The sequence below is a fragment of the Macaca nemestrina genome, chromosome 4 (genome assembly GCF_043159975.1).
Source record: "Macaca nemestrina isolate mMacNem1 chromosome 4, mMacNem.hap1, whole genome shotgun sequence".
Lineage (NCBI taxonomy): Eukaryota > Metazoa > Chordata > Mammalia > Primates > Cercopithecidae > Macaca > Macaca nemestrina.
In genome coordinates this window covers 50,795,494-50,809,587 of record NC_092128.1, presented here as the reverse complement: position 1 = coordinate 50,809,587, position 14,094 = coordinate 50,795,494, and the positions used below count along the sequence as shown (strand labels likewise).

Genomic DNA, 14,094 nt, shown 5'->3' with positions numbered 1-14,094 from the left:
TAACTTTTTATTCTAGGTGTCTCTAATATGGCACCACTGCCCTGAATCCAACCCCTATAACCCACTAACTAGTTAGGAAAGGCCATGCTGTAATTCAACTCACATCTTAGGGGAGAAAGTTCCATTTTTAAAGCTACAGCATGAGAGCTTCTGATCTGTTCCACATACCAGTCTCTTCGCTTTTCATTTCAGTTCTGTGTGCCTCACTTCTGATTTCTTCAAATTCAGAGGGTAGAAAGCAATCTCAGAAAGTGCTTAACTCAGTCAGTGTGCAGCCACCCAGAGGAAAATGACAAGCACCAGTTTCAGACAGTGAAGGAAAAGGAAAGCCGTGTGCAAATCTGGAATCATCTGCCATTAGCAAAGGTAGAAAATTATAGAGGAACTCTTTTGGGTCACAAGGATGTCATTTAGACCTCCACAGCAGCAATTTTTAAAATAGTACCCTTCTGGATTGAATGATTTCACCTGCTTGCTCAAGTGCCTAATTTAGAACCAGCAAGCAAATTACAATCTACAGAGTCCAGGCATGAAATTATAAATGTTTGGTTTCTCATGGTCTAGACTTTATCTATGTCTTCAAACCAGGGCAAAGAACAAAACCCCCCAATTTTCTCCAACAAAGATCCACCTGACATTCTGACATTTTGCAATATTCATGTATTCAGTCATTCACTTTTGCACTCACTCATTTATCAAATTTGGGGGCTGTCAGATACATACCACCATGCATAATGTGAAGAGCAGCTCAGGCTCCTCGCAGAACAGAGCAAGGATTGTTTCCGAAGTTAGAAGACATGGGGAAAGCTAAGATAAGCAAGGGCCCCAAATGCCTGGATGACTGTTTAGTTATCTGCTTTCCTTTATCATGCAGACTTGGCCCCTCAATGTTATTTAGAGCAAATATCAAATATTTTTATACAAACATATATTCTCTCCACATTTACAACCTATGTTTTTTTGTGTGTTTTTTCTTTTTGAGATGGAGTCTCGTTCTGTTGCCCAGGCTGTAGTGCAAGTGCATGATCGCAGCTCACTGCAACCTTCGCCTCCTGGGTTCGGGCGATTCTCCTGCCTCAGCCTCCTGAGTAGCTGGGGCTACAGGCGCCCACCACCACACTCAGCTCATTTTTGTATTCTTTTAGTAGAGATGGGGTTACACCATGTTGGCCAGGCTGGTCTCAAACTCCTGACCTCAAGTGATCCTCCCATCTAGGCCTCCCAAAGTGCTGGGATTACAAGCGTGAGTCACCACACCCAGACCCACCTGTCTACCTCTTTACTAATTTTTATTTAGCCTTATTTGCTTAGGTTTCACTTGGTATCTATTTGCTCTTTCAAGAGACTATCTACTTAGATATTTCTGAAAATTTTTTCATGAATTGAACTTTGATACATTACAAGAGCTCACTCATCATATAATCCTTACGCAAAGTGAAGAATCCTGTTTGATGTGAACAGTCACCCTATATGGGTTTGATAAGTTCACACTTTTTCTTTTTTATTTTTTTCTTTTTCCTTTTTTTTTTTTTTTTGTTTTTTTTTGAGACAGCTTCTCGCTCGCTCTATTGCCCAGGCCGGTGGCACAACCTTGGCTCACTGCAACCTCTGCCACCTGGGTTCCAGTGATTCTCCTGCCTCAGCCTCCCGAGTAGCTGGGATTACAGGTGCACACCACCATGCCCGGCTAATTTTTGTTTTTGTATTTTTAGCAGGGAGGGGTTTTACCATGCTGGCCAGGCTAGTCTCAAACTCCTGATCTCACGATCCGCCCACCTTGGCCTCCCAAAGTGCTGGGATTACAGACGTGAGCCATTGCGCCTGGCCAAAGTTCACATTTTCATATGCTAACTTTCTCAAGCTGGGGCCACCTGTACATAAAGGAACAAAACAGCTGGAAAATAGAGTGGACTTGGCTAGGAATTTAAGCTGAAATAATTTTAGCTTTCAATTCTTAGTAAATTCTTCTCAATACATTTCTTTTAAATGTAAATGTCTTATAATATTTCATTTTTGTAAGGTGACTTATGAGTTATTTATATTTTATGATGTCAAGTTACTTCAATGACCCAAAGTACTACAGTAAAATATCTCTAAAATATTTCATATTGAGTGATAATATGAAGTGGAGACTATTCTCCATTAGCCAGGCAATAGCCATAAAAACTTTTATTCTTTTCCCTTTCTCTTTCTTTCAAATTTTAAGCTATTACCTTTACAGCATTTTGTTCTTCACTTTCTCTTCACTGAAAATTTCTCTGGCTCCATCTGCCATAGGACACTTCTTGGGGATGTCATAATTCTTCCTATTCATCTGAGCCTCCTCTCCATCTGAATCCTTCACATTCCTTCACCTCCACTCTTCATTCCCAGTTCCAGCAAACAAGTCTGATCATGAACTCACTCCCTCTCTGCTGTTTAATAAACCTCCTCTCCCCACCCCGCTCATGGTTTTAGGACAGCAATGGACCCCTGACATCTATTTACCTTCCACTATAATTTCACATCACAGTAACCATTACTAGAAACATATACATAACCATGGAGTTTTTTAAACCCCAGCACATCTATCAAAATGAAATTTACCTTAAAATTCATGAAACACACAAGGTATATGATTCATGTAAAACATAACATGCCGTGTAAGTTAATATAATCATTCTGAAGTAAATTAGGTGTTGTTTACGTTACAGTATTTATTATGTCTGAATTTCCATGTTACTAACTGTTCAAATATTGCCATGTCAATGTTATTTCCCTAAAAGTAGAAATATTCATTTGAATGTACTAAATATACATTTACAAAAATGGCTTTTAGCCATCATGCTACTAACATCAGAAGAAAAGACTATGTTGAGTCATTTAAGTAGTCAAAAATGCCAAAGTAAAATTTGGTTAATGTTTCAACTCTGAATTTTTCAGTTTTCAAATACTACAATTTTTCCATTTCCAATTGTAGTTTTACAGAATATCAGGAAGAATTTCAAATTACCCAAATTGAAAGTACCCTCTACCTCCTAGTAGCTGCTTTTATTATTCTAGTGATGCACACAGTAGAAAACATTTCCTACCAAAACGTTTTGAATCAGATGCTGCCTCACAAAATGAATGGAAAACCATGTGCCATAGGAAAAACTTCAAGAGCAAATATAAGAGTGATGGACTCCCACCGGGAGCAGAAAGCCAAAATCACACTTCATAAATATACTTATCTGGGAAAAAAAACACTGGTTAGACAATATTTAGGACAGATGCATCTTGTCACACATCAAAACAATCTGTGGACAACACCAAAACACTGCGATGCAATTTTACAAGGGAAGCTGGTTGGGCATTTCTGTATTTATTCAACTAGATAATAGAGGGGAAAGCTGCAGAACAGTCAGAAGAATATTTGCAATGCAATTAGATGGGACAAGTGCATCTGAGTGAGCGCCAGACACAGGGGCCTCCCTTTAATTCACACAGCCCAATGTCTTAACGCAGCGTACAGCAGCAAACTGCACTTCCTACAGTCTTAAAACTTTTGTCAGTTAACTAGATGTTTACCAAGTGCCTCGCTTGGGCACTCAACATTTCGGGTGTGCCATCCAGCTCTACGTAGGTTGTTCCAACACCATCTGTCACTTAAGCTTCCACAGATTCAAAAATTTCAATTCGAACTAATCTACTCGGCACTCAAACTGAAGCTATAATTCAAATTTCGACATGAAGCTTGAATTCCTTTTCAGTGTTCTTCAACTTTGACCCAGCTCCCCCCTCCCTTCACTGAAAAGGGCCAAGACAACAGCCCAGCAAGTGGGGCAGGCAAAACAGGCCTCCTTTGTTCACTTTTGTCCTTGTAGCTCTCTATTGAGGTAAGGGACTGAAAAGGCGCACCAGGTTTTGGAAGGCAGCAGCGGACTCACTCACAAACCATCCTTCCTCAGAGAACCAAAAAACTCCAGGAGGAAACTCTTTGGACAGGCCATTCTTACCTTGAGGCATAATTAATGGAAGATTAGTACTTCCCCTTTCTCTTGAGAGAGAATCTGTCAGTGGTATTGAATATGAGTCTGTAAATGTTCGTCAAAAATGCATGCCATAAATCATGCCATTCAAATGCCAAGGACATCGAAAAGTGGCATGAAATTAGTTTTAAAGTTGAAATTTGGAGAAAAGATCACTACATGCTGAATACTCATACTGAATTTTTTGAATGCTCTCAGCCCACTTGAGAAAGATAAATCAAATTCATTGCATATTACCCCGTGGAAGACCTCCTACAGTTTTCCCTCAGATTGCCCTAGGAATAGATTTTTTTTTTTTTCTGGTTACAGTGGGTTTTGAACCAACACACTATGCACATAATAAAATTTAAACATATATATTTTCAACATATATATATTCAACATATATATATTCAATGTATGTATGTTCAAAATATAGTTTCCAGCCCTTCCTACCATTATTTAATGAGAAGAATTTCAAAAGGATCACTTTTGCCTGACAGTACCTGTCATTTTCATTCTCATGTGAATTAAACAATGTTTTAGTCCAGAGCAATATGGAAGACATTCAGGAAGCACATAATACAAGTAAGATTCGTCATTCCTGTGTTCAAACTGAACATGCCATTAGGACAGTATGTGCAGGACAGGACAGGACATCAGTGGTTGTAAATTTGTTCCCTTTACCACTGGCATTTTTTTTTTTTTTTAATCTTCAGTAGCTTCTTAGTCACTTGAGGGAAACCCTCCATCAGACTGTTAAAAATTACCTTTTTCTAATTTGAAATTCCAGTCTTGTAGGCCAGTAAAATAGGTCAATTAAGTTGACACCACATCTTTTTTATTAGCTCAGCTAAGCAATTATAATTGGGTGGTGAAGGTTTATGCTGTCATCTTTGAAGATTCAATGGTAGAGAGAAATGCCCAACGTGGAACTATAATTTACAACGCCAGTACATCCCTAAACATTCAGCATAAGAATGTTTCTTTCTATTTTCAGATATGGGGCAAATTTGCTCTTGTTCTAGATTAAAATAATAATGCTATTTTTCGGCAGTAAAAAAAAAAAAAAAGCATATCTGTTTAACTTACCCTCATACCAAAATCATTTAGCACAAGTGCATTACAGACAAAGGTACTCTAATTCAACATTTTAGGAAAATGACATGAATGTATGCCACCAATGGTGGCTTATCCTGGACTTGGACTACAACACATATGCTCCACAACATCAATTTCTTGCTCGGCAGAAAGTATGTAATCAATTAATACTTTTGAAAACCATACACCTCCATATTAATAAATGTTAAACCAATAAATTAGAAATGCTGTGAATGACCTGTTCAGAATATAATAGATATTAATTTACAGCTTTAAAAGGTAACAGTGGCTGGGCGTGGTGGCTCACGCCTGTAATCTCAGCACTTTGGGAGGCCGAGGCGGATGGATCACCTGAGGTCTGAAGTTCAAGACCAGCCTGGCCAACCTGGTGAAACCCTGTCTCTACTAAAAATATAAAAATTAACTGGGCACAGTGGTGGGCACCTGTAATCTCAGCTAATCGGGAGGCTGAGGCAGGAGAATCACTTGAACCCAGGAGGCAGAGGTTGCAGTGAGCCAAGACTGCACCATTGCACTCCAGTCTGAGTGACAGGGCGAGACTCCATCTTCAAAAAAAAAAAAAAAAAAAAAAAGTAACAGTGACTGCACTTCATACCTATTAGGATGGCTATTATCAAGAAAACAGAAAATAACAAGTGTTGGAGAAAATGTGGACAAATTGGAACCCTTGTGCATTGTTGGCAGAAATATAAAACAGTACAGTTACTATGGAAAAGAGTATGACAATGTCTCAAAAAAAACATAGACCTACCATATGATCTAGCAGTCTCATTTCTGGGTATATATCCCAAAGAATTGAAAGCAGTGACTCAGATATTTGTACATCCATGTTCATAGCAGGATCATTTGCAATTAACCAAAAGGTGAAAGTAACCCACGTATATGTGACATATGAATGGATAAACAAAACGTGGCTTATACATACAATGAAATATTATTCGGCATTACAAAGGAAGGAAATTCTGACACATGGATCAACCTTGAAGGCACTATGGTAAGCAAAATAAACCAGTTAGAGAAAGACAAATAAATATTGTATGATTCCACTCATATGAGATACTTAGGGTCGTCAAATTCATAGACTGGAAGTAGGATGTTGGTTGCCAGGGGCTGGGGGCTGAGGGGTTATGAACTACTGTTTAATGTGTACAGAGTTACAATTTGGGAAGGCAAAAAATGTTCTAGAGAGGTATAGTGGTGATGGTTGCACACAATGTGAATGTACTTAATGCCACTGAAGTATACACTTGGAAATAGTTTAATGGCATATCCTATGTCATATATATTTTACCACAATAAAAAACTAACTTAGCAAAAATGTATTTTAAATAAACATATTGCATTTGCTGCCCCATTTAAAAGCAATCTGATAATGAAGGATTTACAGTTGCTGAAGCTGAAGGTAGAGCCATTCTCCTATTTCCTTCCTCTTGTAGCTTTCAATTTTAAGAGAAAAAATAAAAATTTGTCAGTTCATTTCGGTACATCTTCCTTTTCTTAGAAACTTCAGTCAAACTCACAGAAGTAGAGGGTTGAATGGTGATTGCTAGGGGGTAGGGGAATTGGGGAGATGTTCTCACCACACATACACAAATTAACTGTGTGAGGTGATAAATGTGTTTATTATTTTGATTGTGGTAATCATTTCACAATGTATACGTATATCAAAATATCATGTTGTACATATTAAATGTATACAACCCTTACCTGTCAATTATGTCTCATTAATGCTGTTGGGTGTGGGCGAAGAAACTTCAGCCTTTGATCGCCATAGAGGCTGTTTTAAACAGAAGGAGCTTTTCATCTGCCAATGCAGTAAAATGTTTAAATAAAATAAGTCACTGGATTTTTGCCCTTAGCATCCAGTTCTCTCCTCTGTCCTCACCTGCCAGAAAGGTTCCCAGAAGGGCTCCTTCAGTCAGGGAAGCATAAAATTTTAAGGGAAAAGAATATCTAAATGTATTTAATACTTTTCAAATCACTTCCTCTTAACCAATCATTGCAACAGTTGAAGACTGACCTAAAGCAATCTTTTGATTCAAACGCACAAAACTTCCTAGAGAATATGTTAGAAGCTCTACATTCCAGTTAAATTTGCTATGGGTTACCGAGCTTCTCAGATGGTACCGAGCTTCCCTTTGAAAATGAGGATGAGATTCCAATAGTTGCTGATCTATGGTGAGAATATAAGGAAAAAGCCTCAGTGCCTCAGTGGTTACCCTTTGGGGTGAGTAATGACTGGGAGGGGCCACAAGAAGGCTTTCTCTGTGCATTACCCTGTTTCTTGATATGAGTGCTAGTTAAGTCAATGTGTTACAGTTTGTGCAAGTTCATCGGCTGTGCATTTGTGATATGTGAAAAAAATCTGTGTGGCTAAGTATGTAGCTAGATAAAATTAGAATTAATCTTTCCAAGAACAGATATTCTGTTTGGCTCACCACTGTATCCCCACTGCCTGAAACAGTAAGCCATGCTCTCAGTAAATATTTATTAAAGAATGAATGAATGAATGAACGAATGAAATCTTTTTACCAGAAAAGCTTCCTGTGGAGTTCCATTGAATAACTCCTTTGTACATACACAATATAATATCTGTAGAGTCTATTTATATTCATTCTGTTACCCAGGGAAAATTACACCTGCATGAAAGCATTATTTGAAATGATTCTTGAAATTTTCTACAGCCCAGGTGTATACATTATCAGGACCCCCTCACACTTCTGAAGCACTTACACCTACCGATTATTGCCATCATTGTTGTATTGGCCTCACAGGAAGTATCATTTCCAACGATGCTTTGCATTCACTGTTACTGTAGCGTTAACAAAAATGATGTGGTGTAAGGGCAATGGCCTTCAGTCCAAAGACCTCATCACTACCCTGCATTATAAGGCTGAGCTCTACTGCAGTTGTTTTGAAACTCGAAGGATTAGTTAGATACAATGTTGCCTGAGTCCTTTAATAGCTCTAAAATTCCTGGATTATGTAAAATGTTTAGTAACTTTCCTGTAATAAAGTAAAAAGAAGGTTGAAACAAGACTATGAGTCAGTAGGATTATGAATGCAAAATAAATCAATTTTTCCAATTGATCAGTTAATTATAATTCTAAAAGCTATTCCAGAAATAGCTGATTCCACTTTGGTTCAAATTCTCCTTTTCTACCAGTTAACATGGAGTATCTTCATAAATGTCCCCACATGTTTCTATATATTTAGGAAATAGAATGATTTCCGAAAATTGGATACTAGGGTCCTATTCAAACTCAACATCCAATTTGAGGAGTAACTCATTTGCAGTCAAAACCGTGTACAAAGGACATTCAGGGCTGGGGACTCTTTCTTTAAAGAAAAAAGTTTTATGAAACTTTATGATGTGCCAGGAACATCTATATAATCACAGAGGTCCTGGTTACTAAGAATAGTTCAGTGACTGTAATGGGTTGGATTGTGGGTTAACAGCCACATACTCAAAGTTAACAGGAAGAAAAGAATATGTAAAGGAGTTACATGGGAATAAAAGGCTATTCCACAATACGATTCTCTGAATTACAATATTGCCTGCTACTGTGAGCTCTGCAGAGCTCAGAATTAAACGGGCTTGTAATGTATCTCCCTGGTTTTGAACACCCAGCGGTTTAGGTTTCCCCTAAATTGATAAGCCTCCAAAAGGCCACATTCTCAGTCTTGGATTGTAAAGCACAAGGACAAAAGCAATCCCACTCCCCTACTTCCTAGCTGTGTGGCCTTGGGAAAGTTACTTGGCTTCTCTAAGGCTTCATTTCCTAATTTTTAAAATGGGGTTGCTGTGAGAATTAAATGAGATGATACACGTAACATGTGCAGCGCCCTGCACATCTAAAGCTCTCAAAACCGGTTGGCTATCATTACCATTAAAGCAGAAAGTATCAGTTGCCTAACTCCATTTCAGTACTTCAGCAAGTACTGCCATTATTACAATATTTTAACAACAGGGCATGGTTAGCATGATGCAGTTCCATAAAGCGGCCCAGCCTGTGAGGTTTGTATTCAGCGGTTACCGTGTTCCTTTCCAGGACCACCCCAGGGGGAGCTCCTGGTGCAGAACCAATGCCTCCTGCCCCATTACACTTGGCTCCATCTCCTCCTGAAAAAGCCTGGGGCGAGGAAGGGCCCGGTCTCTTAGACCTGCACTTCTGAGCGTTAACCATTAGGGACTCTGAAAGGAAAAGAAAGCCCCCTTCTCAGGACAGTTCTGCGCAGGTGGTAGCCAAGGGCTGGAGCCCCTGGTGCGAAGGCAGGGGCAGGAGAGAGGCGGGGTGCGAAAGAAACGCCACCGCTCGGCGCCCTCCCTCGGTGCCCGCGGCGCAGGGGCCACCCTCCAGCGTACGAGGGACGAAGATGTGGCCGTGGGCGCGGGCGGGAGGGGAGGCGATCCCGCGGGGAAGGAAGCGGCCTGTTCGCCAGCCCCGGGGCTCGGGGAGCCCTCTGGCAGCGCTTGCTGCTCTGAGGACACCGCTTTGGGAGAAATGATGACTCCCAGGCTCACCGTACCGCGACACCCCGTCCCCCTCCGCACTCTAGCAGATGCGGGCCGGGAGTGGCTGAGCTGGCCAACCGCCTGGGACCAGGATGCGGCGGCGCCCACCCGCGCGGCGTGGAGGGGGTCGGGGGCGGCGCTCGGCGCAGATGGCGCTCGCTGCGAGATGGATGCTCCAGGGCGGGTAATCACTCCTGGCTCAACACAGCGTCCCGGGCGGAGCGGATGCCAGATCCCACCGCTAAGAGCCTGGGCTGAGAAGGCAATCTTCCCAGGCAGCCCCCAGCCCGGCGCGCCAAACCCAACAAGTCCCAGCCCTTGGAGGTAGGGCGGGGCGCGGGGACGCCTGGGACCCGCACCTGTAAGACCGACAAAGCCCCCGCAAGCGCCCCATCCCTCGGTCCTCCGTGTCTCTCTCGTTCTGCCTCGATTCCCCGAGCCCTTTCCAGGCAGCGAGAGTGGAGAAGCGAAGTCGGCCTCGCCCCCTGAACTCGGCGGTAGGCACAGGTGTAGGCACTTCCGAACAAAGCCCACGCCCAGATGTGTCCGCAGGGGCCGGAACAGGCACACGCCCGTGCGCTCCTAGCCCGGCCCCCGCGCTCCTCGCCCCGCCGGCACTGTGGCGTGACGCCCCGCGCCTCCGTGCCCAAGCCCGGGAAGCCGCCGTGCCGGGCCCGCAGGCTCTCCATGCCCAACTGCCCACGAGCAAGAGCTCTGGGCAGGGCTTCCCGGAAAGCGTGGGGCGCGGGCGCGGAGCAGAAGTTGGCCACAGACCGGAGGGGGTGGTGGGTGCCGGCGCTGCTGGATTTCAGCTGTGCCCTCACCCGAGCGCAGGTCCCTCTGCTCCCTCTCGGCGCCCGCGGCAGTGTCGGGGGCCTGCAGGGGAGAAAGGAGTTGGAGATCTGCTTCGCCCCTCCTGCAGCGCTGCCAGCCGGGTGAGCGCTCGGCTGAACCCCCCGCCAGTGTCCCAGTGACAACGCAGCAGCCTCGCGCGTCCTCCTCCGCTCCGGCCGTCACCCCCGAGCAGGACCCAGTGTCACTGCCAGACGCGCAGGGAGCTACTTACGTTCTCGCGCCGCGCCCACCGCTCAGCTGTGGCGTGACTGCCCAGGACCCTGGACCGTCGGTGTCCTCCGTTCTCGATGAAGCTGTCCCCTCTGGCTGCTCCAGCCAGGCGGCCCCTGCGCCGTTCCCCGCGCCCGCGCGTCTGAGGCTCGGACTGCGGCGCGCGTCAGCCAGCGACCCCGGCGAAGCGAGGCTGGCCCCGCGCCGGCGCGCGCCCCCGCCGCTCCCGCCCTCCCCGCTCCCCCTCCCCGCGCCGTACACTTGCCACTCCCGGCTCTCCTTTGCGTCCTCCGGTCCCCCTCCCCCGCACTCCTCCCGGGCGTCCCCCGCCTCTTCCCCTCCCGGCCAACCCCCTTTCGCCCTGCTGCTGCGACTGCAGCAAATAGGCTCCAGCCGCCGGCGCCTCGAGGGACTGGGTGGCCCCTCACCTGAGCGGCCGCGCCACCGCCAACCTCCGTCAGCCTGCGAGCGCGGGTGGGGGTGCGGGGACGGAGGGCGGGAGTGTTCCGGGGCTAGGGTGACTGAGATTTTGCTACAAAAGATGTTCCAGAAAATGGGTAGTTTTTGAATGCCACTCTCATGGGTTTAGCTTTCTGTGGGAGGTCTGTGGTCATCTAGTTTTTTCTTTTTTAAAAAGCACTTTCTTCGAAATTCATCGGTTGGGGTGGTTGAGATTGGGTGAGTGGTTTTTTGGGATTTTGTTTTGTTTTGTTTTTGCAATCGTTCTTTCCAAACACCCCCCTCCCCCAGAAAAAAGAGCCTTTAGCATAAGGCGGTTGCTGTCTATCCGCGGTAGAAATTGGGTCTTCTGGTCCCAGGGAATAGGGTTACTTCGGATTAGCGTATTTCCAGATGTGAGAGAGTATTATGGACTTTTTTTTTTTTTTTTTGGCAATGTAAATCGAGAATTAAGATTTTTCCAACTGTGTAGTATTTGAGTAAACACACTGCTTGCTGCATAGTTTAGGCGCAGGAGCCCACTCTTCACTCTATCCTGGATGGTGTTCAGGATCCTTAGCCTGACCCTTGGGTCCTCGGTAACCTACTCCGGTCTGCACACCAAATTACTTGTCTGCTGGGTATCACCCGACTTGACCACTTACAGCAGGCTCCAGCTCTTGGTGGGCTCAGCGGAGCCTTGATTCCTTCAGTTCTCTATTTCAGGAAAACATTTTCTGAGCTCCTCACCACCCCACCCCACCTCGCCACCTCCTCCACCCCCAGCCTCCAGGGTGCTAGGGCAAGATTCAGGAATGAAAAAGGTCTTGACAACCCCAGTGCTCTGTTCTAACTTCAACTGGAACTTGCACCCTCAGCTCACAGCATCTGCATGCAAGTGAGCAGCCTTCTTTCCTTCTCCTTCTACTGCCGTCCTCTCCTCCTCCTCCAGCCAGATGTGCTCTGGCCTCACAGAGATTCCCTCAGTTCCTGAACCAGCATGGTCTCTGGCTGCTGGGTCATTGCACAAGTTGTTTACTCAGTCCCATCAGTGGTTCTTCTCACTCCGGTCCTTACCCAACTGCCATTCAGGTGGGTACCTTGCCCCTCTCAACGAATTGTCCAAATTTTCCTCTAAAATACCTTAAAAAAAAAAAAAAAAAAAGATTCCACGAACCCCCTACTTGAAAGTCTGGGCTGGTGGGCTGGTTCACTATTGCCTACAAAGTAAATTCCACATCTCCTGGTGTGCCTCTTTACAATCTACTCCTAACTTATCTCTCCATTTTCCATAACCCTAAGCCTCTGCATGTGAGATTCCGCCTATGCAGGAAGAAGGAGAATGTTCGTTCATCTCCTTTTCATTTGGCAAACTCTTGTTCATCCTTCGGAGCCTTACCTGGTTGTTATCTCCTCTGTAAGGACTATTATAATAGTGCTGGTCACCTTTTAATGATCTTTTTGCATGTCTGACTCCACAAAATTTCACTTCTTTGACAATTTGTCTTATTTATTTTTGTGTAACCATATTTCTGGTTAATACAAATGAAGCCACAGATAACCATAATCAGTTCTCACTGCCCCATCATTTTCCCCTGTGTAAAAGACTTGCGGCCTCTCTGTTCCTTCCCCACTGTAGTAATTGCAGAGGTTGTCCTACCTGTCCTTCCCATGTCCTTCTACCTCGTACTCTGGTTTTCCAAGATTGCCCCTCACCCCGGCCACTGTGAAACATTGATTTCTGGTCCACATTATTTTCCAGTGAATCCCATAGGGCAAACCTGTGAAGTGGGAAAATGACACCCTACTCTCTTCAGTTCTTGCCCTGGTTCTGTGTAGTAATTTATCCCCTGGGTGCTGAAGCAACATTGCTTGTGTTTTCCTGTGTTACAATCTCATAAAGACCCTCCTTAAACAGCTCCTTGAACTTCTGCTTAGAATTATTCTTTCTCTTCAGGCTCCAGTCCTGGTCCATGAAGCCAGGATGAGGCAGACAGTATTTGGTCCTGGTGAAGTCCGGGTTAGTCCTGATGCCTGGGAGACTACTTAGGCTATTGGGGGTTGCTGAAAGAATAAGGACATAAATGGAATCTCTCTCTCTCTTTTTTTTTTTTTCCATGCAAGTGATGATTTCTCTAGTTACAGTTTCACTTATCTTTACAGGTAGAATAACAATACTTAATACATAAGGTTATTGTAAGAAAGCACTGGACAGTATCTAGGACATAATAGGTGTTCAGCACATTCTAGTTTAAACAGTATTTGATAAGATGTCTGTAATATAAATATATGCTTGAATAAAAAGTACAAAGCCAGAAGAGAGAAAGCTCTGGAGAAGATAGGAACCACAGTGATAGTACAAAACAAAAATTAAAATTAAGTAATTTGAGGCCTGGTGCGGTGGCTCATGCTTGTAATCTCAGCACTTTGGGAGGCTGAGGTGGGCGGATCACCTGTGGTCAGAGTTCGAAACCAGCCTGGCCAACATGGTGAAACCCGGTCTCTACTAAAAATAAAAAATTAGCCACGTGTGGTGGTGCATGCCTATAATCCCAGCCACTGGGAAGGCTGAGGCAGGAGAATCACTTGAACCTGGGAGGCAGAGGTTGCAGTGAATAGAGATCACGCCACTGCACTTCACCCTGGAAGACAGAGTGAGACTCCATCTCAAAAAAAAAAAATTAAGTAATTTTGATACTATGCAATAATTGTAATAATATAAAATTATTATATAGTTCTGATTTCCAGCTTATTACTTCAGCTGCACTGTAGCTCTACATTGCTGGGGATTCATCTCCTGAGGGAATGAGCAACAGGAAGAACAAACTGAGGCTTCAAGAGGAGCTGAAATGAAGGGAGCATGGGAGGTGGGGATAGAAAAATGTTCCACAATTACAAGGATGGCAGTATGGGCAAATATACTTTCTAATGCAGTTTGTTTGACCTTGGTGATGCACGAGGCTG

General features: G+C 44.2%; 1 protein-coding gene across 47 annotated transcripts in view; it reads right to left on the bottom strand.

Moving 5' to 3' along the window:
- Positions 1 to 10,887, bottom strand: part of LOC105475296 (neuronal cell adhesion molecule) — a 304,974-nt gene extending 294,087 nt beyond the window's left edge. For 17 of the 47 annotated variants that reach the window (XM_011730394.2, XM_071094655.1, XM_071094636.1 and 14 more), the window contains exon 1: positions 10,694 to 10,887. The gene's annotated coding sequence lies outside the window, so the exon portion shown is untranslated. The remainder of the gene's footprint in view (positions 1 to 10,693) is intronic. The other 30 variants (XM_071094634.1, XM_071094635.1, XM_011730393.3 and 27 more) reach the window with 4 other exon arrangements.
- Between the last annotated feature and the right edge of the window lie 3,207 nt (positions 10,888 to 14,094).